Here is a 27,078-nt window from a genome sequence, read left to right as displayed (position 1 = left end):
GTGGTACATCTAATCAAAGGTAATCTGCCAATAGCCGGAACGGAGGTCAATTGAAGGAAAGTATTCGGATCCTTTAAGACAGTCAAAAGCATTGTTCTATGCGTGGCCGTGGATAAATATCCTTCTTTGTTATCGTGTTGACGACGTAGAAGCGCCACGAGTTGTGTTTTTCCTTTACTAAGACAACCGGCGATGCCCACGGGCTACTGGAAGGCTCAATGATGTCCTTGTCCATCATCTTGTCGACCTCTTTCTGTATGACGGCCCTTTTTGTTGCGGAGACGCCATATGGTTGCCTGTGAATGGGGCTGGCGTCACCGGTGTTTATGTAATGTGTAAAGGGTGTCTGGCCAAGAGGACTGTCGTCCAAATCAAATATATCCGGATAAGACGACCGAAGAGGACGGACAGGTCTTGTTTGCTCGAAAAGAAGGTCAGGGGCAATCATCTAAGAAACGTCGTCCGCAGACATGTCCAGGATGAAGGAGTAGGTGACAAAGGTTCGTTGGTGCAGAGGAAGGATTCAGAGGCCAAACAAGGGATCTCAAATTTTTCCAAAGGAATGATATGCGCTATGGCGATGCCATGTGGAGCACATGCGTCAAAAATCCTAAATTTAGGATGTGTGCGCGAGCGCTGTTTTCGAGGACTATCGTGCTCGGTAGGGCAATATTGTGCGACGAATCCACGTCAGTAAGCGGCGACACGACATGCTCGTCATCAGGAACGGGAGGATAGGGCGTCAGGAGGGCAGTTGTAGCAGCTTGTGGAGACAGCCTTGTAAATTCAGCAGAACATAAGCGGTGTGAAACACAACTTGCTGCGTCGCCAGGAAATGTCAGATCAAACTGTACAACACCTGCGGAGCCGACCATTTGGGCAGAGTGTTTTGAAAGGAAGTCGAGGCCGAGAATCAGGTAGTGCGGACTCCATCGTCTACTCGCCCAGTGCACGGTACGGCGGGCGTCAGAACCTTTTTGAGCCTTCGGCGGAGAGCAGCGCTCATAACTGAAAGCCATTGTTGCCAGGTTTGGCTATATATAGCCATATTGGGCTACGGGAAAAATGTTTTGGCGTCGTCTTGGACGAGTTGGCTATGTGGCAATATTTGGGCTACTGAAAATCTGCGACTTGGCTGTGTTTGGGCTATAAGTGGCGCCCTAATCCACGCTCCAAAGTGGCTCTGATCGGGTAGAAGCAAATCTCGAAGGCGGTGTTATAGCTGGTTGAGCCGGCTGCGTGGCTGTGCGTGTGCGCGAAAGGACCCCCCACCCTCCCCGCTTTTCCTTCCCTCTCTGCGCCGTTGTCTGAGCCGGTGGCTTGGATCTTTGATGCACTTAAACTTACACCCTGCTGGACCGTTCGGCACCCGATCTCCGGGCATCGGGATGAACCTGGGAGTAGTGGGTTTTTCACGGTATACTGTACTAATATGGCTATGTTCAGGAAGGGCGAGCAGTAACATAGGGTCGGGGCCGTCGGGCGATCGTGGCGCCGACATGAAAGAAGGGAAGCATGGGTGGATGACACGCTCCAGTGTGTTCATGGCCATGTCTTCCGGATGAAGTATCGCGCCGGGCGCAGCTTTCGACCTACTCTACGTTTCTGCCGCGAAGCTTTACTACCATTTTCCTTTTCGTGCTAGAGGAATTGTGCTTAGATTCGAGATTCATTTAAATAGGTTGGACGTAAGATGGGATCCTTCTCACAGAGGAGAATCCAAACATGGGGAAGTGGGCCAAGTATGCGGGAATGTATAAAAACGAATGGGAGCAAGACCCCGAGCCAAAGGTGGGTTGTGGTGCTTTTACTTCTAGATGGTATTCCCGTAAAGACATGAATGCAGACACTCATTCTGCTAATATCGAAACATGTTTGCCATGATGACATCAGTGCACCACGTCACATGAACTTCAACCATCGTGTTAGCTTAACTTGTGAGGTGTCGTGCGGCTGGCTCGAGGACGCGGGTTTGATTCCCGGCCACGGCGGCCGCATTTCGATCAAGGCGAAATGCAGGAACACCCGTGCACTTAGGTGCACGTTAAAGAACCTGAGCTGGCCAAAAATAATCTGGAGTCCTCCCACTGCGTCATGCCCCCAATCATATCCTGGTTTTGGCACGCAAAACCCTAGCAATTATTAGAGTTTTAGAATAGGGGCCTCAAAAGTATTGGGGCCCCGAAGAAATAGCGTCGAAGCCACTGCACCGCAAGGCGGAAACTGTGTTTGGGTTTTGCGTCGGGCACGCTATTTTATCGATTTAGCGGGATCCCCAAAAGCTGCCCCAAAAGCTTTCGTCCACAAACATGGCGGCGCCTTTCGAAGCGACGACTCTAATTTAGCACAAAACTGGGCTCGATTCGTGGTAATGCGTGAAGTTCGTAAGCTAGAATAAGTGATTACGGTTATCGCTTTCTCTCAACTAACATGTGTAATGAAGATTGATTCATTATACGCCGCTGATTCCGAATTCAATTGTCGATTTCATGGCTCGTAGGCCTATCACAGACTCACTTGGCTGGGTGAAGGTGCGTAAAGTTGGTTATTCAAACTGAGCGCTACAAGTTGCATGCTGCTAATAGAATAAGTTCTAAATTGTAATTAAAGGCGAAAACACGAAAGTTTAAATTACTTCTCTTATAAAATTGCATATTTTATTATTTAAAATCGCTTTTTTACGCCGTAGTGAGCTGCAAACGCAACACGCTATCCGCAAACGCAAAACACCTATTCCAAAACTCTTCATTCCTGCATGCCCCAACGCTAACACCGGCAAAGCTCTTGGGGGCCCCAAACTTTAGGGACCCCTATTCTAAAACTTTATTAGCCATTAACATGGGTCGTTTTTTGACAGTAACCTGTTTTCACAGCATTACCACTGATATCAATTTGTTGTTTACCATTGCTCTTTGTACGCCATCGCGGCTTTTACTATTTCGAGCGAGTATGTTCGGGATGTGCTCCGTCGCCGAAAACGACTGCGCGCTTCTTACACTAATGTGCCGGTTTGTGCACCCTTAGAAAATTTTTAATGTGTTTTTTAGAGAGTCTTTTGAACTTGTTCGATAGAATTCTATTGTGTTTATTTTGACTGCTTATAGAATTTTCCTATAGAGTTCCAACAGTTATTTGGCCACCGCATTCTTATAGGAACTCTGAAGACACAATTCTATAGAAGATTCCTACGGAGTTCCATTTAAGATCCCAAAGACAAATTTCTATAGAACATCTCTACGGAGTTCATTTTAAGATCCTAAAGACAAATTTCTATAGAACATTTCTATGGAGTTCCTTTCAAGATTGTAAAGACAAATTTCTACAGAACGTTTCTACGGAGTTCTTTTAAAGATCCTAAAGACAAGTTTCTATAGAACATTTCTATTGAGTTCTTTTCAAGATTGTAAAGACAAATTTCTTCAGAACATTTCTCTGCAGTTGCTTTACAGACCCAAAAGACAAATCTCTATAAAACCTATGTCGATGTTTGTAATGTGCTTGTACTTTGCCGAGGTTCTAGAGAACTGTACTGTAAGCATTAACGATTACAGTAAATGCAGTGGCAAAAATAATTGGCACTACAACCACAAAGTGATCTGTTTTAAACGTTTATTGCACTTCAGACTAGATACATGCATCATACATACTGCACACTTTAGAACAGTCAGCATACATGCTTCAGCCTAGAACTTGCAACACACAAACTGTAGCTGCCAATGCGCTTCACGGATCAAGCTGGTGGTGCTAACATACGAAACAGGAAAACATTTGTGGCACACTCGACTGGAGTTGAAATCTGAGAAAAGCAGGCTTGTCTAAGACAAGAAAGCTTCGCATTAAAACTGCAGAAGGACCTGCTGTTCCAGCAATGCACATTAAACGGTTGGATACTAAAGCCTGAAAGTAGATCCATATTAATGTGCACAGATATATGTGCACTGCAATGTTTTGCGTCAGCTCCACAAAACCACACTAAACTTATAAAACACAGCATTCTGGCCTATTTTGAAGTGTAAAAAGAACACTGGCAGTCCTTGTAAAAATGCAGCAAACAGTGGTACTCCTGGAGAAGTGCGTCATATATTGTACAAAGCTTAATAAGCTTGAATGTTGTTATAAGGCAAATTTTGAGATCAGGCTCAATATTCCAAAATTATGCAGGGAAATACAAACATGACTGATGCACACCAATACCTAAGAAAACGATTTAGCTCAGGAGCTCCCATGCGTGTGAATAGTGAAATCGTTTTTCTTGGCAACCACAGGACTGAACTTGATGTTTGTTATTTAAAACATTTTTAATTGGTGTTATTTACATTTAGACCAATCTTTATTAAGAATGGTTGAAAATTGCACAATTAAAAAAAAAACTTATGTTTAGAACTATAACTCATAAAAAAAACTAGCAAGCACAATTCTGTTCTGCAAATCGGAATTGGCCTCGAGCTTTAGCTAAGGACCAACTCCGATGTCCCTCCTTAAATACGTGTGAAATTCCTAAATGGTTTTGAGACAACCACAAGGCTATTTTGAATTAAATTTGTAGCATTTGAGAAAGTTAAGGTCTACCGGTTGTTGGAAGAACTTCAATTCGGAGCCTAAAGTAAAAATTATAAAAAATAGGGAGGTTTAAAGAAAAGTAAAAGCATGAAGTTTAATATTCCCCAACTCTGCAATAATAACACATATAACAGTTCTGCAGACTGGATCAGCTATGTCTTAAGTCAAGGAATCTGATATATGAATTTACAGCTTGCGTGAAATGTTCCAATGTTTATAAGCATTTTGCACGTCCTACTCACAAATTAATTATTGTATTTTAGAGCAGTATATGATACGTCAATTTCGCCAACTTTAGTTATGGATTAGGTGCAACTAACAGAACGGTGATATCACTGTTTTTAGTAAGAGTTGTTAACTTAATAGCTTCGTTTCTTGGAATTTTCGTGGATTTGTATGAAACGTCACTTGAATAAAAAATGTTACATCATGCTTGTGCATGCGAATGATGCTTTCTTGAATGACGTGTTTACTTTGATTTAATAATGCTTTCCCATTTTACCTAATTTCTTCGTGGAGGCATGTAAGGCTTTAGTGAGGTATAAACAAATAAATGTAAATTATTTAATACTTAAATAAATAAATAATGTAGTTTGTCTCAGCATTCCAGTTTTTACCAGCAGCATGACCTGTATGATGCTTTGGCTACTGCTCACATGTTGCAAGTTCATTCTTACATGATCGCCCACTACTTCACTTCCTGGAAAGCAGCGAGGAAAGGCTAGCTTTTAACCTCGTTGCTTCCGCCTGGTACTCTGCCACGGATGAAGCCTGCAAAATACAATTGAAAATCATTTTAAAAAGGTGTAATGAACATTTAGCCATAATGTATAGGCAGGCGCAAACATGTCACAAATATATATATCTACAAATGTGGTATAAATATTTATATGTATATAGTTGTAGCACTACACTGTTTCATTTAGGTATTTCAGAAAAAAAATTATAACAAGAAAGTAGCAGAAGTATCTCCGTGAAGAGGGACAGTTCTCAGGCAATCACTTTTGAGAATATTTTCACTTTCCCAAGATTTTGTGACACTAGAACTAGGCCAATGCACCGATACTAGAATGCCATTGCTAGTGACAAAAATAAAGTGTTTCCAAAAGACAGCAGCCCAGTCGCACATTAACGTCATCTTGTAATGACAACACATTTTAAGTTTAACATATGTAAGCAAGCAGGAACACCCATGAACTAAGGCTCCTATATAGACATCGCGCTACGCATAGCAAACAAATTTTTGGAAGAAAAAGAGAATGATCTACTGGCTTCTATTGTTCAGCGGGTGAAACAATATTACATCTGCCGGTCGCCATAGTTCGTATGTGCTATGCGTAATATGGCAGTATTCAATTTCTCACGTGGAGCTTGAGATTTTGAGCAATCATGATAACAATGCATTTAACTATCTGTTGCATGGGGACCAGTCAGACTTTTTTAGGGTTGTTGGCAATGAAAAGTTTGCAATGCCAAGTTTGGACTGCCGTCCTCAATTTCGCATTGCTTTCACAGGCAGAGGAAAAAATTGGCTTTAACGCTGAACCCCTGGTCCGTATAATTTTCTCTCCTAGGCGCATGTTGAGGCACCGGCCAGTCTGCGCCATGTACATTTGACCAAATATGCATATGATCACAGAAATAGACAACACTACCCCTGACAGACACAAGACAAATTTAATAGTATAAGTCTCCCTGGCCAGGGTGCCTTTCTTAGTTCACTTGTACACTGCTATGCACATGTATTTCTAGCGAAAAATAAAGCTGGCAGGATATGCATGGCAGCCCGCAAGCGAATTGAGAAAGGCAAGCAGGCAAGGGAGGCTTGCGTCGGTGAGAAATACCACCAAATTTGTCCATTACGTGTCACAGGTAGTGTACTGTACTCCTTTGACATGTGGTCGAACTTACATAGGGCAAACTGGCCGGTGCCTAAACATGTGCCTAAGAGATGACCATATTTCACTCAAAAGACCAGTATGCTTGTCCTACTTGGCCATGCATTGTCACAAAGGGCATAATGTAGGATTAAGATTGTTCATCTGTGTTCACCCACACTGAAAAATTAACTAGAGAAATCAGTGAGGCATACCACATAAATAAGAAGACATGTGTGAGCGAGGTTTCATTAATAATGCACGAAAAAAAAGATATCCTTTCTAGATGACAAGGGATCGAAATCAGTCTGCCTATTTATTACTGAAGTAACTGAGCAGAGCGAATACTGACCTTCATATTTATTTTCAGCAAATTCAAGCTAATCAAATGTGCATTTGCCAGACACAGTTTTTCTGGGAACAGGACAGAAATAACTGGGAAGATATTAATGATAAACAATGGTGTGCACACTACTTGCTTAGACTTGTGTGACATATGTGGCAAACTACACTACAAATTCTTACATGCACAGGTAACTGCATGAGCATTGCAGCACAAACAGGAAAAATATGGAAATAAATGCAACAGCATAGGAAACAGTTTTAAGACAATAAAACCAAACTAAAAAGCGATAAACATACTGTGTACTAAACAAAAATAAAATTTATGTTGCAGCCAAACAATTTATGCAGGAAAAAATACTAAACATCAGGACATGTTAGGTCTAGTTTTATACAGAACATGAGAATGTGTGCATAATCTTTACGCACACATGTAAGTAAGTTGAATACAGTTGCATAAATATTTATCCTCTTTAATAAACTGCATAAACTAATGTGTCGCTAAACTGAACCATGAATGATACCAAGGTCCAACTTTTTTGGAACATGTACATTTCATACATACCTGACATGAGCATCCAGCCATGCTGCTGCAGGCACTCGTATGGGGTCTGCATTTCTGGGGGCTCCTCCTTTTAGTGAACACTGTTGCGGGCCAAGGCCTCGCCACTACAAAATGAGTTGTGTTAGCTTATAGCAGTGGAGCAATAAAGCTCTAATGTCGTAAACACATGCAAGGAGCACCTAAAATAGTCACGAAAACAATGTCTGCACTAGTACATGATGGCAAGAGAGCAAAAGGTTGAAATTATTGAATGGCTTGATAATATGGACCTCTTCATCAAAGTAAATTTTTGGGCACGTCGCAACTGCACATTACAATGTTATTTAAAATTTTTTAGAGTCGTTTTTTTATTACTTAGATTAAGCAACTTTCCCCTACCATGTTTATTTATGTGAAAGTTATGTCAGCACAGCTTGTCATGAAAAGAAAGCTATACTAGTAAGTAGCAAGCTGTGATTGGCTTACATTTTTTTCCTGCTGCTCGTAAGCCTAAAACCTCGTAAGCAGAGATTACCCACAACGTCGAAGCATTTATAAGCAAGGAAACGTCATTGAAAAAATCGGTGAAGAGGCAGGTGGATCGTTACTATGCAACTGCAGCAGAAAAACGGGAGCTCACGCACAGGTGCACAAGATGATTCCCGAACGAAATCTATCTCAGCGGAAGAAAACGCTTATCACAATTATCAATTCCGCATTGTGGCAACAAATTTGCGTAACTAAATTCTGACAACCAGTGCGCCGCAAGCATCAGCACAGATTTCACTGTTGCCGTGGGTGTTCTATTTCCTACGTCCGCAAGGCACTCTATGCACACGATAAGCCCGCACAACACACGTGTAGTTAGCAACTACGATTGCTTACCTTTTGAACAGTACGATGAGATCGAAAAGAGCTCTCCGAGTTGCCAGTGCTGCGTCGACGATGTTGATCCAGTATACATGCCGTTGCGTAATGGACGAGCTGAGGCACGCTAATAATACGCATTATTTCATCGCGACGTCCACAAAACTTTTCACGACCACCCAAGACAAAGGGAACACACTCCACGGCATGAAAATCGTTGGTCCACATTTGCCTGGCGCGCCACGCATACGGCGAGTTTGCAGCGAGACGCAGGCTACCTTCCGGCACTTTTATGCACACGAACTACACCACATTTCATTACGGCAAACCTAAAAACACACGATCAGACAAACACATCGAAGCAGCGTGCACTACCGACCGGCACATTCAAGACGGAGGAATAACAACACGACTTATTTTACAGGCCGCGTGGGACATGCGTTTCGCCGCAGCTCGGCTGGACCCGGTGAACAATAGATGCTCTGACGTCACACCAGATATTTCCTCCCTAGGTTGTCCGCAGAATTTTTTTCCCCTCTGTGCGTTCCTTATGACGCTGTGAAGTACCTAGCGCGTCACGTGAACATGAGAACATGGCCGGCGTGCTTGGAGGGAGATTGGAAAGATCACAGGAGAGTTGAGATATAGTGTAGTTGAGATCACCTGTCAACTGGGTCAACGGCTAAGTGCGTCAGCCATCGCCGCGTGTTTTAGAGTAAACACTTTACTCAACGCAAGAACATCTGAGATCACTGCAAGAAACATGTGGAGAGGTGACAAATGAGGCATGCGGTGACGTCCCTTCGTTGGAAAGTGTTTTGAGACCGAAAGAATCGCAGCGTGACGTCGTGTGTACAAGTTCCCGAGTACGTGGATTTGTCGTTAGAAAACGCGAAAGGTAAAAATTACGCTGTATAATGGGGTTCGTTAGTTGTCTTTCTTGTTTTTTTCAGATATTCTACGAGAATGCACAAAACCGTGAGCCGAGGGTTTCGGCCGATGACTGTATACGAGGTGTTTAAAATCGTGTTTAATGTGAATAAATGTGTGGTGGGCGCTGTTAAACGTTTGCAGCTTCTCTTGAGTGAATTACCGCTGCGGTGTTGCAGACTGTGTAGCAAACCGAATAAACTAGTGCTCGTGTTTAGTTAAATCGAATGTTGTTGCATTGAATGACAAAAATGTTGAGTGCTAAATATTTCCCGCTGATAAAATCCCAAGACGGCATGCCTAAGTTTGTGCACCAGAAGGTCCCAGAGCAGCAGTGCAGCCATGTTTTTGTTAATCCAAATGTTAGCATGTCTTGAGATGACTCACATTTATAACACAGCCAGTCTTGGGGATATCTGCAGGAATAGTATAGATGTAGTACATTGGAGTCGGGCGAAAATTTGTCCAATATAGTGCAGTAATAGGTAAACAGGTGTCACAGTACAAAAGATTGTCAACCAGGTAATGGTTACACTGAGCTGTAACACAGACGTTGCCCTTATATGGACAATATCTCATGAGGGTGATCTCAGCATCATTTGCTTTCAAAATTTGAGAGGCATTTGCAATATTCATTAGCTAATATCACTACATAGTCAGCATACACTCTTTAATTGTGCATGCTTACACCTTCACAATCAAAAACTATTTTGCTGTTTGTGGCTACCATGCAGAAAGGGCTGCTCATACTCAATTATCTAGTAGTGCATCAAATGGAAGGCCATTTCAGTGATGTTAAAGCTCTTTTACAAACTGCTTACTCGAGAGGAACAAAGAGAGGTCAGGACTTTTAATCATCACATGCAGAATCCGATCTCTGGTCCTCTTAAGCTGTTGTGCTCCCCACTGAATTTTGTTGAGTAAACATTGTAAATGGCTCAAGTTCTTCATGCTTACATGCAGCACAAATGATGAGGACAAAATTACTTATTTTAATACAGCCAATGAGCTCTTTCTCAATAGAGAAGCCCTTCTTAAAAACGTTTTCCTGCTGTACCTCAGTTAATCATGTCACATGGGTTTGATTCTTTTGAGCAACTAATGTGATCAGGATGGCTTAACCTCGAATATTCTTCACTCCGTTACAACAAAGGTCTTCATTTTTTCTTGGCTTGAATTATTCCACTGAAAAACTGGTGATAAATCCAACAGAAACCATGTGTCATAGACACCTGCAAGTTCCTTCCAGTGACATCAGTTCGGCTGCTCTCACAGTCCCAAGAAGTTCCAGTTGCGAAAGTGTCAGCATTTTCAAATCTGCTAGTTAGTTTGACCTTGTACAAATAACATTGCCGCAAGGCAGTTTGTATAGCGATTTTTGTGTCCTGTGCAGTGCTCTCAAAGTTGTGCATGGTATATATATATATATATATGCAAAGCACGCAAATATTTTAATGTTATTAGAAGAAAGTGGGGCGTGCACACACAGATAAAAGAAGACGGAGACAGACAACTCAAGTTTTGCAGGGCAGTGCGTTGGGTGAGTTGGTGCATAGCTAAACGCATGAATTGTGGTGCAAGGTTGAAAAAAAAAGTAAAGCCAAAAAGGAGACAGGATAGGGTGCCAAACTTTCTACTAGTTTTAGTTCTAGCACATCACCAAAATATATCTATTTCCAAAAAAATATGTGCACAAAGACATGGTGCAGCACGTGTCACAAGCTACCTCACTGCATTATCTAAAAACGAACATTCACTTTTGTAGAGGTCAACAAAGGGCACACTGATACAACCATCACCCTTCTTCCTTATGTGATATGCCTCGAGCAATTCACGTGCTAACACTACTCTGCTTCTTCCTACCACACGTGTCGTCAAACCATGGAGCACAGCCATGCGAGGAACAATGGAACGGCAGGTGTGAACCCACACCATTTTTAATCAATAAAACATGCTCTTTTAGGCGGTCATTAACACAGCGGCCTGTTTGGCCTGTATAAGACTTGCCACAGCTCAACGGAATTTCATATACGACGCCCACCATGCAACGCAGTACGGGTGGTTTTCTCGGCCCCTAAAGTTGTCTAAGCTTTGCGCCCGCATTTCTTCCCAAAAGCCCAAGCTTCCGTGCGGAAAGAAGCATGCCAGTAAGCCAGAGTAAGCAAGCTTCTTTAGTATTACTTAAACTGGGCATTAGATGAGCTGTGGGTAGGTATAAACATCTGTGTTGCAATCTTGCATTTCCCTTGTATTCCTTTGGGTGGTTGGTTGGTTATTCACTTTCTTACTTTCTGCAATTACTTTGTGCTGCAGACCTCTGTCGTCAGTACTTCAAGTTATACTTTCATGTGGCAGGTATTTTCCATAGCTATAGCTGTCCACAACAAGGTGCTCAACTGAAGATCTGACGCGCATGTTCATAACTATTTTTCTGCAATGTCCGAGTATACCTTTACTGTTTGCTAAAGTAAAGTTTAAGTGAAGTAAATGAGTAATTGGCAGACTGGAATTTGTTTTCAGTCTGTGAAGCCACTGATGGTGAGTTTTCCTACACACTTGTGAGAGAGAGGGGGGGGATGGTGACTTAAACTCTATAAACCGTTTCCCGTGGCTGAAATTGCCAATGTTAAGTCGCTGCTTGTTGCGTAGAGACTCCACATAGAGATCCTAAGAGGGATGCCACTCATAAAAACTGCAGTCAAATTCGACAATTCGTAGCTTGGCTGTCTTGACTGTAGGTCCGACATGTCTATACTCTTTTCTTGGTGGCTCTATTCGTTAGATTAACCACATTAGTGGAAGCAACCATGTTCTAAACTTCTATATGGCAATACTTCTGAGTTTGTTAGACAAAAGGACTCTAGGTAGCTCTTTATTGATTACTGTTCTGCTTTGAAATTGTCATTGCCTGTCTGTTCTATGACATTGTTAATAAAGCTGTTGCGAAGCGGGATCTTTCCTTTCAAAGGGGCAGAATTAATGTCTTGCACTTCACGAACAGCTTGCAACATAATGTTGATGTCATTCATGACTTTCAAGCAGCTCGGGCTTGTCTCTGCTTTCTCCTGCATGGATTCATTTGATGAAGGCCTTGAATGCAGAATCATTGTGGTACATGATTGAAAGTGTGTCAGTTCTTCAGGTAGAGAAGCCGGTAGGTATAGCACATTCATTCCCCAAACCGGGATATGCTGGCATTCATCAGTTTTGTCCAGCATTGCCTACAAATTTTGGGGAAAATAATATGCGAGATTTCTCACTGATTTTGTTTGTATTTCATAGTGCTGGGGATTTCAGTATATAACTGGTGTTGGTCTGAAGTACCGATTGACACAAATTGTGTGATTGCATTATGTGCGCTGTGGCAAATAATTAAACTGTTAATTAGTGCTTGATTAAGCACTACAAGCAAGTACTGTGCCTTGAAGTTATGATCTGCACTGAAAATTACATAGTCTGCATAACATATACAATACCTTATGTATTATTATATTGGGAAAAAAGTACTTAACCTATTTTATGTGTAAAAATGCGCATCATTTTACTTTTACTTTTTTATCATACTTCTGAGCACGAAGCGGCGGCCGCATCGCCATGGACACTAGTCGTGAGCAAAACACGGTAATGGCGGCAACAGAAAGTCGGATTGAAGTGTAAAGTGAGGTTTCTTTTCAGTATTTTTACGCATTCTCTAAACTTCTGAACGTGTTTTAACACGTGTGCAAGTGCAGCGGCTTATTCCGCTACTGATTTTTGTATGAATATTGCTTTGACCGGCAATGCTTGTCCACTGCGTCTGGCTTCTTATTCTATGACTGGGTCAGGTAAGACATGCTCCGAGCAACCTGCAAAATTCGTGTTCTAAACTTGTTGAATGAAGCGAGAATGCTTCGCGAAATCTGCAGATACGAGTAAGTGTGGTCAAGAAAACGACTGCTTGTCGATGTGTGCATTCGAGGCAATTGATGAGGCTGATGGGCAACTGCTTTCCCGTGGACATCTGACGAGTACTACGCTTCTGCTGCTGTTAAAAATACGACTATTCACTGTCCATGAGTTTCCTCATGCGATATGAGCACCTGAGAATACGTGTCGTCAACTGACGCTTAGCCCTCCTACCGTTTTGTCTGTTGTCTGTCGCGGAGTTTCCACACTCACGTAAGCACTTGGATCAATGGTGGGCCTACTTCGTTTGTAAACTTATGTGCTAAATGTCTGTATTCTGTTGCTACTTACGATACTGGCAGGTGCATGGAAAACTAACAAGTCGACGATATTGCGGTCACGAATGTAATCAACATTAGGAGGCCGTAGATCTGCAGCGAATAAATTGCCAAACGTACGCGAAGATACTTGCTTTTCAGTTTAGGTATTTCATTTTATTCCCTGGAGTACTTCCATCTTGGCCTTATCCAAGTCCTACCATTCGAATGCCGAGATTTTATTGAACACTTCGTTCTTCCACCAGGCCAGACTCAAGGCTGTGGCGTGCTTACAATCTCGCAGCTTTGCCCTACTGCTATCCTCTTCAAACCAACGCACACAATTGTCACCACACTTTTCACTAAAAATTATCACCACAACCAGCTTCCGTATGCAGAATAATATTCTTTGTAATGCTGACTCATTAACTGTATTCAGCTGTTCATACACTTGCACAGTAGAACCTGGCAAGTGCACATTACACTAAAGCTATGTCTGCATCACATTAGCTTCTCGGGCTCCATTCTATTTGAGAGCATTCTGGAAGGCTCCAGTGCTCTGTGAGAAACACTGGATACGAAGCTTTGGTGTAGATGCTTGCGCTTATGCTAAATGTGTTGTGTCATGTAATGTTGCATTGTAGATACTATTTTATGTTAAGTATACGCTGTGCTAATGGCAATAATGTGTTCAAGCAATACACGATAATGAATTAAGCTTTCTTTATTTATTGATTGAAATTAAAGTCACTGCTTCACATTTCAGCATATCCATACCCGCAACTGCTTCCAACTCACTAAATACTGAGAGGTTGTCGGTGTCACAGTGCAAATAGAATTGGAAGTATGAGCATATGTACGAAGAAGTATGAAATTTAACGTTTGAATTTTAACATGTCAAAAACTCTTTGCATGGACACAATCGACTCTACCTTCCAACCAAGATTTGGTAAATGTCTTTTAGGGTCCCGCTGACCTACAAGAATAAACTCCCATATGTTGATGTCACAGCTGTTCTGTGTGCTTGCCTTCTCTGTGCCACAGTTGTGCAAGAGATTACTTATGTCTACTTAGCACCAAACCTGGAGAAGGAAGCTAAGTCCACATACTACAGCTGTAATACAATAGCATGATGTTTCAGGATCCATATAGATCCCTTGTTATCAGATATTTCTGGCGGCGTCTCAAGCAGCACAAAAATGTCGCCAAAGGCCACACAGTTACAAATGCCCTCGCAGAGCATGCCGAGACGACGAGTCAGAAGATAAACTAGTACAACGCCCGCATCGTGGCCACAGAGAAGAAATGGACAATAAGGCTCCATCTCGAATCACTAATAATTCAAACAAGTAAACAATCAATAGATCATCTAACATTTTAAACCACATGTACTTCCGAACTTTGCATCATGCACTCAATGCTACTTAAGAACCATCAAGAACCTTCTCAGCAGACATTCCTTTATGAACAAGGGATTCCTGTGGATACCGAAACGCTATTTTATTTTTGTTTCGTCATGGTCAATGACTTCGTCCGTATTTAACAATGATCTCACCTGACCAGACTATCCTGTCGAACTCTCGACTACGGTGCAATACCTCGTTTTGAGATGTACCTCACTGAGGCCCCCCTGCATGAATAATTTTAATCCCAGATGGTAGTTAGGTGTAATTGTAGTCCCACCAGCTACAAAAGCCATGTTCACTTCTTTTTTTTTACATCATTACCACTTGAAAAAAAAAACTAAATTCTGGCAGAGCAGCGAGACCCAATTTCTCCTGCACTACATATTTTTTATGTATGCTCTCCAATAAGCATACCATTTTGAATATGTTTGTGGCATTTATTTAGTATAGCGATTCCATCAATCGGTTTCTAAAATTTCGCACATTGGTAAAAATTGAGCCCAAGCTCTCGGGTCAGAATCGTTGACTTGCAGTAATCTGTGTCTGCTGTCCGCTCAAGGAATAGGAGTGACGGATAGCAGTGTGGGCATTTCTGGTGACAAATTAAAAAAAAAACTGCATAAGCTCACCAGTGTGATTGAGGCATCTTGTAAAAAATTAACAATGCCTGATGCACAAGATTTCAACATTCCTCGTTAATATGGCAATTTGAGTACTTGGCGTTAGTTCATGCTTGAACAGGTATAAAGCGCTTGTGTAGTGTTCGCTCATTTTTTTTTTTCACTTTTCACCCACTGCAACACTCCTCCCTGACAGCAGTCTTTGAGGTCTTGAGTGACCAGAAAAAGGTTGCCCCCCCCTGAAGTGGTTGTATGTGAACACATTCTTCAGCTTGCATTCGGTGTTTGGGAACAGCTTTCAAAATTTTTTAAGTACAACTTATGTCCTGAAACAAATATTAAAGAAAGCATTGCATAATAAATTATATTAACTAAGTGCTGTGCAAAAAGCTATTCTGAGAAGCCTGTTGGCCAAATATGTATGCACGCCTTTTTTGATTGTTGCATGAAATGTCCTGTACAGGTGCAAGGCACATTCCATTTTTTGCAGATCCTGAAATTCGCGTGCTTGCCAACACAAAGGTAACTGCAGTGCCGTCATAACTCATAAATGTTATCAACCTTGTCAATTGCATTTGGTGGCTGAAGTGCACTTTGTGTACTTCAGTGCACTGAAAACAGAATGGTTTGATTCCTTAGAATTTTCAAACTTACATTCTGAATTAATGAGCTTGAATTGTCCAAACATTTCTGTGCTGTAATACAGCCCTGCATGTCTTTTTATATCAAGAATGTGTTCATATGTACGTCTAGAAGAAAAAAAAACGACAGTTTGCAGTGGTCAAATGCTTTTATTCTGAACACTGACGTTGCACGAAACATAGTACATATGAAGTCTAGCTGCAAGAAAGTTGCTTCCTAATGTCAAAACTGGTGTTACTACAGCTAGTGGGATTTATGCTCGCCACCATTGCAAAGTGGCAGATTATCCCATCCACGAGTACTGCTAATGGTATTTTTTCTGTATGGGAGAACTAATTACCTTGAAATAATTGCCATGTGCTATTTTTCCAAAGGGTGGCTGCAGTAAATTCAGCAGAATGTAATGGGTGAAGATAGCTGGGATCACATCAGCAAATGCCGACACAGGGGCACTCAACTAATGGGATATGCCCGACTGTTTCAAGCAGGCATGTGCACCGGATGTTGGGTTTCTTTTCCACACATGCATCATACAAGAGATTCACAGCCTTGCATCCAGTGAAAATGCTGATGAAATCATTGAATCCGTCACAACCCACTGCATATGCTGTCTGAGGTGCCTCACGTGGTTGACTTTATTCCGCCGTGCTGTTTCATTAAAAGCACTGGTCGTTACAGAGTGGGCATGGTATCCATTAGCTGTTCAGATGCACCTAAGTGGGTGGAAAAAAAAGACAGTTAAAGCCATATAACTTGCAGCTCATGCTGTGTGCATTCAATACGCACGAATGGCAGCGACCGGGCAGCACGTCTTGTTGGTGCACTCTGTAGCGCGGACAAGAATGCGCATACTGTTGCAAGTGTGCACCAAATAAATGGTCTCGTACACTGTCGTGTGTTGCTGCAACCCTTCCAGAGTAAGAGAAGGTAAGCTAAAGACGAAGTAGCAGAGTTCTGTCAGCATTTTCTAAGGAGTGCACACGCATGCCCGATAAAGCCAGGGAACTTTAGAACAGTGACAACACAATGGATTTCCCGTGTCAACGTGCACAGAACGCGGTGGATCTTTACAAATTCAAGTTTTGTTCTCGGCCCTTTTTAGCGAGTATGTCAACCATCGGTCATTTGACTATGCCTATTTGTCTCGTGCAAGCGTGTCGGATCGCGTTCATGCGCATTTTTCACTGGTTTTCCAAGCACAGATGTAGCAAATTGTTTACATAAAATCTGCGCTAGTATCACTTCTAGCTTGTGCGTGTCACTGCGTAGTCTAATTTTAAACCGCAGTATGCAAACAAGGCTCCGCTTTACTGCATTTTTGTGTTGTAGGCTGCCCGTAAGAACTCTGCCATCTCCACGACCTCTTGCTTAGCAGCAGAACACCACATCCATGGAGCCACCATAGGGGGGTCACAATTATATTTTGTCTAGTGGATTACTTCCCAAGCTCAAGGCATATTCAACTTCAATGCGCGGTTTGTATCGACCCAAAGTTACAGTTCATTATCAGCAGATAATTGAGCAAGCAGTGGAAATGAACAATTTCAAGGTGGAGCCGATTCTACACATATGGCACATGCCTTATTGACCGAAGCATACTTGCTACAAGACAATCCTTTTGCTTAAAAAAATATGAAAAAATTTTCCATTACTTCAGAGCTCCTATAGCTTCATGGTTGTTTGGAACTGCAAACACAAAAAGAACAGTCTGAACGAGACAATGAGTGCAAGTTCTTCATTGTGCGTTTGCGCTTTCAAACAACGGATGAACCTATACCAACTGTCCCGGTTATGCACTTTCCTGCTACAGCTTGTGTTCAATAAGAATGGTGGCGGCACACATGTAGATAGCAAACACAATGGCAGGCTTCTAAGATTAACTGCATGAAAACCTAGTCCATCATGAAATTTACTCATGAAAGTTGCAGTTTTACAGGCATCTTTTGCAGTCATAGTACTAAGACTATGGCTAAAGTACTATCGACCAAAAAGTTTACGGACTCTCGGCAAACGCTTAATATCCGAGCAGCCTTTAAAAGTAGCCAGTAAAACCGCACATCACAATGTTGTTCACATATACCAGTAGAGGCGGGAAATGGGAATACCAGGCTGCGGAGACATTCAGCTTTTTGTCAGGTCCCTTGGTCTGTAAACTTTTGGTCGATAGTACATTGTGGTGTGTTCCCAAGGCCACTATTGTCGTTTGAAGGGTTAGGCATCAGAAATGGCCACAAGAGATATTTTCTATGCCTAACCTTTCAAACAATGCATGAACCCTTACCAGCTTGCTCAGCTTTCTGTTCTAAGTTGCATTGTTTTGCTTGCATCTGGACTAAATCTGGTCCCACAGCCCTATGACCCTGCTAAGCACCAAAAATGATGCAAAATTAATACATGTAAGCCGATTACTCCATGGTGGCAACACTCAGGGATGCGCTTATGTTCTTGCTGTAAACGTAAGAGTTTTAGATTAAAGGATGCAAGCGGCACTGCGCACCTGCAGGACCTAACATGTGCTTGGTTCTTTGGGGTGGCTGACTTAGAAGAAATATTGCTGAAACATTGCAAACTGAGACGAAGCAAGCCAAGACATGCTTTCATAAAACAATCGGCGCTGAACAGGCCGACACGATTTGATTTTTCAATCTGATGACAGCATTTCACAATGCATGTTGACGTCATCTTCCGAGAAATGAAGGCGACAAAATGCTGATCACGGTGCACTTCCACAGCAAACATCCTGTGCCAGACGGTAAAATTTCTAGCCTTTGGGATTGGTTTGGCTCAGCTTTAATTGCCACCTATGCATGTATACATTGTTTGCTTCCTGTCAAAGATCTTTAGCATGAGTTAAGTTTCTTCTCCCCCAGGTCTTCCAGGCAGACGATTCTTCAGAGAGTCCTCGTAGTCGTCCGGTGACACTTTGCACTCAGGGAGGCCAACTTAGGAATACATCGGTTTATTGTAGGACAAAGTAGCATACATCGACGAGCGGCGGCTGATTATCGGCTGGCTCCTTCCCTCTTCATCTCTACACACTTTTTTAAGGGATCATCAACAATACACGCTGTACCCGCCCCCATTTTCTAGTCCGGTTTTTGGAACACGCAGACCAACATCACTTAAACGAACACCACATGGCCCTCTTGCTTGAAGTTCACACGCCTCAGTGCAGTTGCCCCGGTGCAATGGCAAGCCCCGCGAACACATAAATCACCCCTCGAGCCACTAACCCTGGACATGCCGCAGAATCACACTTGAGCATGACATTGCCGTCAAGTTTCCCGTTACATACGTATGCTAGACGACGTAAACTGTCTCCCACACCGCAAAGGGAATGCCGCCACCCCCGGCAGTGCCTGTGTTTATGTTAGCCCCCAAGAATGCGCCTATATGCCACTGAGTGATATGCGCGCGGTGAGGTGGCTGCTTCGCTTCTCGTTATGTACGCTTCTCCGTTAAATGACCGTATATCTTGGACACCGCAGTGGAAGTGCACTATCCCTAGCGGTCCCGGTCACTGTTCTAAGAACCCAAACGACGTCAGCTGTGAAAGAATAAACAACCTGCGTTAGTGTCATGCATGTGGCCCCCGGGCTCCAACTTGGGCCAACTTAACTGCATGTAAATAAACTATTTTCATGAAACTATTGTCTTTTTATTTGCAATTCTATGGTTAGCTTTATATATTAAAAAATGCTACCACCACCTTGACTACGTGCTGCGAGTGCGTGTGGCTTGCTTGCATTTGGGGATGCAAAGCTATAATGCTTTTTTGCTTGGGCACGCAACCACACACATACTAAAAGATAGGGACTCCTGAATGCTTCGATAGCACAATCTAAAGCTCTCATTTATGTTACTGCATAATCTTATTTGTGATATGTACTATCACAATGGCATAACAGCAAAGCACATGGCTTTCGATACATGCTCCACATGCGCAGATATGGTGCTTGCGGCTTTGGCACCACAGCGCTTGAAAAAGGTGTCCTTCACAGGACACATTCGGGGAGTTATGCCCCCACCTACTCGATATACATGGGTCTAGCCCACAACGAGACCAACAAGGTGACAATAGCAGGGTGGGCCATCATGCTAGCTAGGAGGACTTCGGTCTGAGGATGACTTGACGTGAATGGGTACAGGATTTGTAGCGACCTGGTCATGGATGGTGGTTCTGCAAGCCAGTATGTGGTGCTACACCCAGTGTGAGTAAGGCACTCTTGGGCAAGGTGCTCAGCGGATCTGTTTGGCAGGACACAAGTATTGCAGCGGTGGCGAAATGGTCGAGCGTCTTCCTCGTATGCAGGGAGGTACTTGGTTAGAATCCCAGTGCCACTGGGAACCTATCAGATTTTTATTGGGTAGAGATGTCCTCCGGCTTGGTGCTCAGTTGTTTGTAGGAGTTTTCATGTCGAAAGGGGCGCTATAGAGATTTGAAAGGTGCCCCTTGTCTCACCACAACGATGGTGACCCAGACGAGCATTTGCCACTGCTGTGGGAGGCTGAGTAGCGCTGCCGCCTGGTACCCACCGGTAAAATAGGTATAACTGTGCTTCCGGTCAGGTGCTCAGCCATTACGGGATACTTGGAAAGGGGTGTTTCTTTCCAATCCAAGGGCATCCCCACCTAACAGCTGCATTAGGATGCCACACAGGAAACTGCTGCCGTGGAAGCAGCCCAGACCCATTTTCTTTAATCCTTGGAGGGCCCCTTGCAAGATGAGAACTCGTAGAAGGTGCCGAGCACTGGGCCAGGGGACACCTATACCCATTAGAACTGGCGAGTTTCTGGCAGTGAACAGCGGATGATAAGAGTGGTATAGAATCGAACGGAAGGAATAATCTATATTATCCTGGCCCAGGGGCGGGGGGGTATTCTGTAAGAGTCCACCTAGTGGACTGTCCACTTCGGCTGTCGCCATTAGCGCCAGCTTCACGAGCACGAAGGTGCCAGCCAGTCTCCTTCGCGCTCGTGAAGCTGGAGCCAATGGCGACAGCTGAAGTGGACAGTCCAGGTGAACTCTTACAGAATACCCCCCTAGATCTCAGTTATTGAGCAGATATCAGCAACACGGATTCTTTATTAGAGACAGATTGACTGTCAGGTTTTCCACTAGTGTCGTTGCTGACACAAATGAAATGTGTCGTATATATCCTGAAACACTTATGATTGGAATGGTGTGGCAATTTTGAATAACGTGTGCAAACTGTTTCAGGAAAATGTGTGGGAAGGTAGACGGTTGAGTGTTCTTGCTAGGTGCCAGTATGTTGTTTGTAGCGGGTTCACATTCAAGGTTTTTCACAATGTCATGCACCAGGCACAATTTAAAATATATATGCTACGTCCATGCTAATTCCAAGTCAACTCGCGTTGCACCAGAGGTAACGAATATAAAGCAATGAACAAGATGGCCATGCCATTTAAGGTGTCAAAACATTGCTTAAATAAAAATGCGCTGAGATTTTCCTGCGTTGTTTTGTTTTCCACAGACCCAACACTACAAGATCTTGCATCTAAAATATGTTGGACATAATTGTGCGATAAACTAGGGCACATTATACAACTTGTTTTAAAAAATAATGAAGAAATTATGAGAAGTTGTTCACTTCCCATTTAAGATCAAAGTAGAGACAAGCAAGCATGCGTTATTGAATTCGTCTTCATGTTGCCTTCACTCAATGCTATGCACATCTCATTGGTTATACTGACAGACTGAGCCACAATTCTATAGCACGGCCTTTTCGCGTTCATGTGTGGTCAGGGCCGGTATTTTGTAGCGATGCCTTCCCAGTAATAATGCCTTTTCGCGCTTTGTCAGTGGTCAGAGCGACGGTCCACTCGCATTATCAACGGGCTCAGCCGGCCGTGAGCAGTGGATGATAAGACTATTATAGAATAAGTCATAAGGCATTGCTACAAAATCGCGGCCCTGAGCAACACGCTGTCACTCTGACCACTCACGAATGCAAAAAGCCATTAGTACTGGAAAAGGAATCGTTACAAAATCTTATCCCTCAACTGTAAATACTGCCACATGCCTGAGATTCTGCAGCACATTTTTGCGACATCTGTTACTAGTTGCGAGAGCAGCAGATGGTGCCCTCTGTGCTCGCAAGCAACAAAGGCAAAGATTATCAGAAGCTGAAATTCTGGGTGCTTACCGTGACAGCATTGCAGCAAGAAATAGCTACGAGTGCTGTTCTAGACTATTTGCAGAACACAGGACTATACTTGAGGTTTAGAGAGACCACTGCGTTATGTGATTATTGTGCACATGTGATCCTTTTTTTCCTCAACACCTTTAAAGACTTTTTTTCCCCTTTGCACCTTCCCCTTAGCAGAGTATCAGGCAAGAATATACTAGTTCAGGCTCACCTCTGCTTTTCATTCCTACGAAATAAATTTTCCCTCTCGCTTGTCAGCTATGAGAATATGGTTATTTGGTACAAATATCTGCGCCCCTGTAGCAGCTGCTGTTCATGATCAATTTGGGTGCAAGATTATTTACTGTCGTCTTGTAACATATTACATTTAATGTAAACTGTTGCTGCATACATTTCTGGCTCGTAAGCCGCTGTGAAGCGGGCAGGTGTAGTAGAATATGAAAACTAATCAGCCAGTAATTTTTCTTTTCAAGTGCTCGTAAGATCGCATTTAAGTAATTCAGATTTTACAAAGGACATATCTGCAGCTTTTTTTTTTAATGTAATCAATGACCAAGGTAAACAGTAAATCATTCAATGCAGCGTGCATACATCAGCGCATTGTTTACGTGTCATTAAAGACACGAACTTGCGCTCACATCAAGAGATGCGCTAGCACTGACAAATTTGAAAAACATGTTAGCTCGCGACGATTGGGTGTTGCAGAAGATAACAATGCGAGGGCCATGAAGTCACGATCGCAGTCTCTACTTCAATCGCATGCCGCAAAAAAGAAAAAAAAAAAGAAAAAAAGAAGGTATGGGTCGCATGCACGCGAATTGGCAGCGTAAATAAGCGATGGTTTTTCCAACTCACCATTGCGTCGGCATTTTCAGTGTCGAAGCAGCTTACGTATCTTGAAAGTGAAATGGCAGGGCTCACGTCGCGCTACAGCTGAAGGAGCAAGGCCTAAAATTAGAAGAAAAAAAATGAAAGTGCATCGCCGCTTTATGTCACAAGTTGCAGTTTCGGCAGACGTACCTTGAGGTCGCAGTCCTTTGGGTTGGCGGTAATGCGGTCGACGACGTTCTCACCGCGAATTCTTGTCGGCGGCGTTTTGTATGCGGCCGCTCCCGCGCAACGTGCATGCGTGTGTTGGGCCAGCGGATGCTTCTAGGCACACAGGGACTGGGGACATGGCAGGCATGGCCGAGGAATCATTCCCTAGCTACTTTCACGCCTACCTAGGGGCAGGGAGTACCTCGCTGACCCCACGTGATATCCGGTTTCGACCCAAACCGGGTACAGCCGCGCTGCGGCGATACGCTTCTGAGAAGCGTGCCTGTTCCCTAGGGCTCTCGGGTGCCGCGCGGGGAATACAGCGCGCAAGATGGTCAATAAAATTTCTTTCTTTCTCTGCAGGCACCTGATAGCTAAAATAATATTTTGCTCTCTTGCAATACTGAACGCTAACTATTATTATACAGGAACCCATGACTAGTATGGTTGAAAACATTTTGCGATGATGTCCTTAATCAAAATGTGTATATTAATTAACGCGTAAGACAACTTTCTTTCATATCGATGTAAGTTCAACGCATTGTCTAGTAAGATTTTATATATTTCGCTTGTTTTTAGTTTAATTTATTAAAGTGACGTCACTTCTGTGCGTTGCTGGAGCCGTGTCTGTGTGGACTCGTCTAGAGTGCACTGCGGCACAGGAGACGCTGCCCAAAAAGTTGCCAGTTTTTGCCGAGTGTCCCCTCTTGTTGAATTTCTTTCTCTATGGAAGCTTCGCGACCTCCTTGATCTAGGAGGCCCCACAGCATGCGCTGTTGCAATGCCTCCTTTACTAGATGCCTGCCGCGTGGTCCGGTAAACCCGGTTCCGTGCCCTCTCCCTTTTCTCTTCTCCGATGGATGGATGGATGGATGGATGAGGCTGAACCCTTTAAATCGGGCGGTGACATACGCCACCTAGCCATGACTATTAAGATAATTTGTACTTTGTGGTGGGTGAAATTTCACCCCTGCCTTAATTTTATCCACCAATCAGATAACCTCTGTTTGGTTATTTCTACCCGCTTAAAGTCTATTTTGCCTTCACTGTCCCTAAACCCCAATGCTTTGAAAAAATCAGCCCCGTTGCCTTGCACTGTAGGGTTAAGCCCCTTACAGAAAAGTATGAGGTGTTCAGCCGTTTCCTCTTCTTCTCCACACGCACAGCACAACGTGTCTATACCTTGGTACTTGACTCGGTACATCTTAGTCCGCAATACTCCCGTCCTGGCTTCAAACAACAAAGAGCTTCCCCTAGAATTATCGTAGATATTTTCTTTGGCAATTTCTTGCTTGAAAGTTCGGTATGTGCCCAGTGCTGATTTCGTCTGCATCCCTGTTTTCCACAGACCCCTCTCTGTTTCCTTAACCTTTTTCTTAACTGCTGTTTCCTGGTTTGCACCCCTCCTGCAGTCCAAATATTTGATTGACAGTTTTCTGGTCAGCTTCCTCCATTTTGTATCAACATTCCTCATGTACAAATAACTGAAAACTCTCCTTGCCCACCGCTTTTCTGCCATCTCTCTCAATCGCTCCTCAAATTCTATCTTGCTGCTGGCTTCCCTGCCCTCGAATGACGTCCATCCCATGTCACCCTGTACCCCCTGATTTGGTGTATTTCCGTGTGCTCCCAGAGCCAGTCTACCTACCCCTCGCTGCTTAACTTCCAACCTTGCTCGAACCTCTGATCTCATGCACAGGACCGCATTGCCGAAAGTCAAACTAGGGACCATCACCCCTTTCCAAATCCCTCTCACCACTTCGTACCTATTGTAATTCCACAGTGCCCTATTTTTCATCACAGCTGCATTTCTGCTACCTTTAGCCGTCACATATTTTTCATGTTCCGCTAGGTACTCAGCCCCATTGTTTATCCACACTCCAAGATATTTGTACTTATCCACCACCTCCAGCGTAACCTCCTGTATCCTATGCTCGCTGCCCTGATTATCATTAAAAGTCATGACTGCCGATTTTTCTTTACTAAACTTCAAACCTAAGCTATCTCCCTCTTTACCACAGATGTCCATTAATCTCTGCAAGTCTTCCTTGCTGTCAGCCATAAGTACAATGTCATCTGCATACATCAGTCCTGGTAATGACTGTTTAATCCATTCTCCCTGCTTGGAATAGGAAAGGTTGAAGCCAAGTCCGCTCCTCTCTAATTTTTTCTCTAATCCTTGTAAATACAGCATGAACAACAGAGGTGACAGAGGGCACCCCTGCCTAAGCCCCTGCTGTATCTCTATAGGCCCAGATACCTTGTTTTCCCATTTTATAAGCACCCTGTTACTTTTATAGATATCTTTTAAAAGATTTCTTACTCCATCTTCCACCTCTAGAGTGCCCAGTATGTCCCACAAATCCTTTTGGATTACACTGTCATAGGCTCCCTTGATATCCAGAAAGGCAAGCCATAGGGGCCTGTGTTCCTTTTCTGCTATTCAATACACTGTGTCAATGAGAACAGATTATCTTCTAACCTTCTTTGTTCTCGGAACCCATTTTGTAGTTCCCCCAGCACCTCCTCGCTCTCCACCCATGCCTGCAGTCTGTCCTTTATAATCTGCATCACCACCCTGTAAACCACTGACGTCACTGTTATGGGACGGTAGTTGTTTATGTCAGCTTTGTCCCCCTTTCCCTTATATATCATGCTCATCCTGCTCAGTCTCCACCCGTCAGGGGCTTTACCGTCCATTATCATTTTGCTCACTGCCTCTCTTAATGCTTTCTTAGATTTTGGGCCCAATGTCTTTATCAACATAATTGGGATGCCATCAGGACCTGTCGACGTGCTACTAGGAACCCTCTTCTCTGCCCTTTCCCACTCGCTTTGTGCCAGTGGAGCCACTGCACTGACTAGTCCATCCTCACCTGATTGAGCACATGCTATGTTTCGTTCTTTAAATTTTTCTGTCATCATTGTTCTTATATGTTCCATTGCCTCATCTCCCTCTAGTCGAACACCTTGAGCTGTAACTATAAACCTCTGCTCTAGGCTAGTCTTATTACTCAAGGAGTTGAGATGTTTCCAAAATTTCTTCGCTGCTTTTCTATCCTTTTTGTTTACTTCTGACAACCATTGGCTCCCCTTTCTTCTGATCTTCTCATTGATCAAATTGGATGCTTCCCTTCTACAGCTTAAGAAGTTGTTCCATTTTCTGCCTACATCAGCTTCTGGTTCACCCCTCTGCTTTGAATATCTGTGTTCCCTGGATGCTTCCTGGCGTTTCTCTATGGCCTTCTTAACCTCCTCATCCCACCAGCTCTTGGGTTTACGTCTTCTGTTCCCTTTTGTCCTGACTCGTACCTTAGTAAGCTCTAGCTCAAATAGTCCTGTTAAATTTGCATATGTCCATTCTGTTTTTGTATCCTCTGAAATTACTTCCTCAATTTGCTGGGTTGCTATTTCAAGCTGCTTTTCCGTGTAAAATATCCCACCTGGTTGTTCATCTTGCCTCCTACCTACTTTCATTTCCCTTCTAAAACTCACCTTAATACGTTTGTGATCACTACCTAGACTTCTGGAGCCATATTCATCTATGCTCATTACATTTAGCCTATCGTGCATCCTATGTGACATTAGTGCATAATCTATCGTCGACTGCAGGCTCCCTACCTCCCATGTTATGTGCCCTTCACACTTCTCAGTACTGTTGCATACAACTAAGTCATGCATTTCACACATATCCAGCATCATGTTGCCTGTTGAGTCTGTGTACCCGTCCATGTCTTCTATGTGTGCGTTCATATCTCCTAGTATAATAATCTCGCACCCTTCTCCTAGCTCATTAATGTCACTTGATATGCATTCCAGCATTTTTTTGTTTTCCTCTGTGGCATTTGCTCCTGTCCACAAGTATACAAAGCCAAGGAGT

At 43.3% G+C, this 27,078-nt stretch overlaps 2 long non-coding RNA genes across 2 annotated transcripts; one reads left to right on the top strand and one right to left on the bottom strand.

Moving 5' to 3' along the window:
* Nucleotides 1–11,565: 11,565 nt before the first annotated feature.
* On the top strand, nucleotides 11,566–21,052 carry LOC125941818 (uncharacterized). Its single transcript, XR_007464633.1, has 3 exons — nucleotides 11,566–12,944; nucleotides 15,839–15,870; nucleotides 18,861–21,052. It is a non-coding gene; the product is annotated as an uncharacterized LOC125941818 (long non-coding RNA).
* LOC119435012 (uncharacterized) lies at nucleotides 15,883–23,328 on the bottom strand. The gene is made up of 3 exons (XR_005188732.2): nucleotides 23,181–23,328; nucleotides 23,016–23,108; nucleotides 15,883–16,703 (listed from the first exon to the last, which is right to left on the bottom strand). It is a non-coding gene; the product is annotated as an uncharacterized LOC119435012 (long non-coding RNA).
* Nucleotides 23,329–27,078: the final 3,750 nt, after the last annotated feature.

This window comes from Dermacentor silvarum, unplaced genomic scaffold (genome assembly GCF_013339745.2).
Source record: "Dermacentor silvarum isolate Dsil-2018 unplaced genomic scaffold, BIME_Dsil_1.4 Seq375, whole genome shotgun sequence".
Lineage (NCBI taxonomy): Eukaryota > Metazoa > Arthropoda > Arachnida > Ixodida > Ixodidae > Dermacentor > Dermacentor silvarum.
The sequence above is the reverse complement of the archived record's forward strand: the minus strand, read 5'-3'. Positions and strand labels throughout refer to the sequence as shown.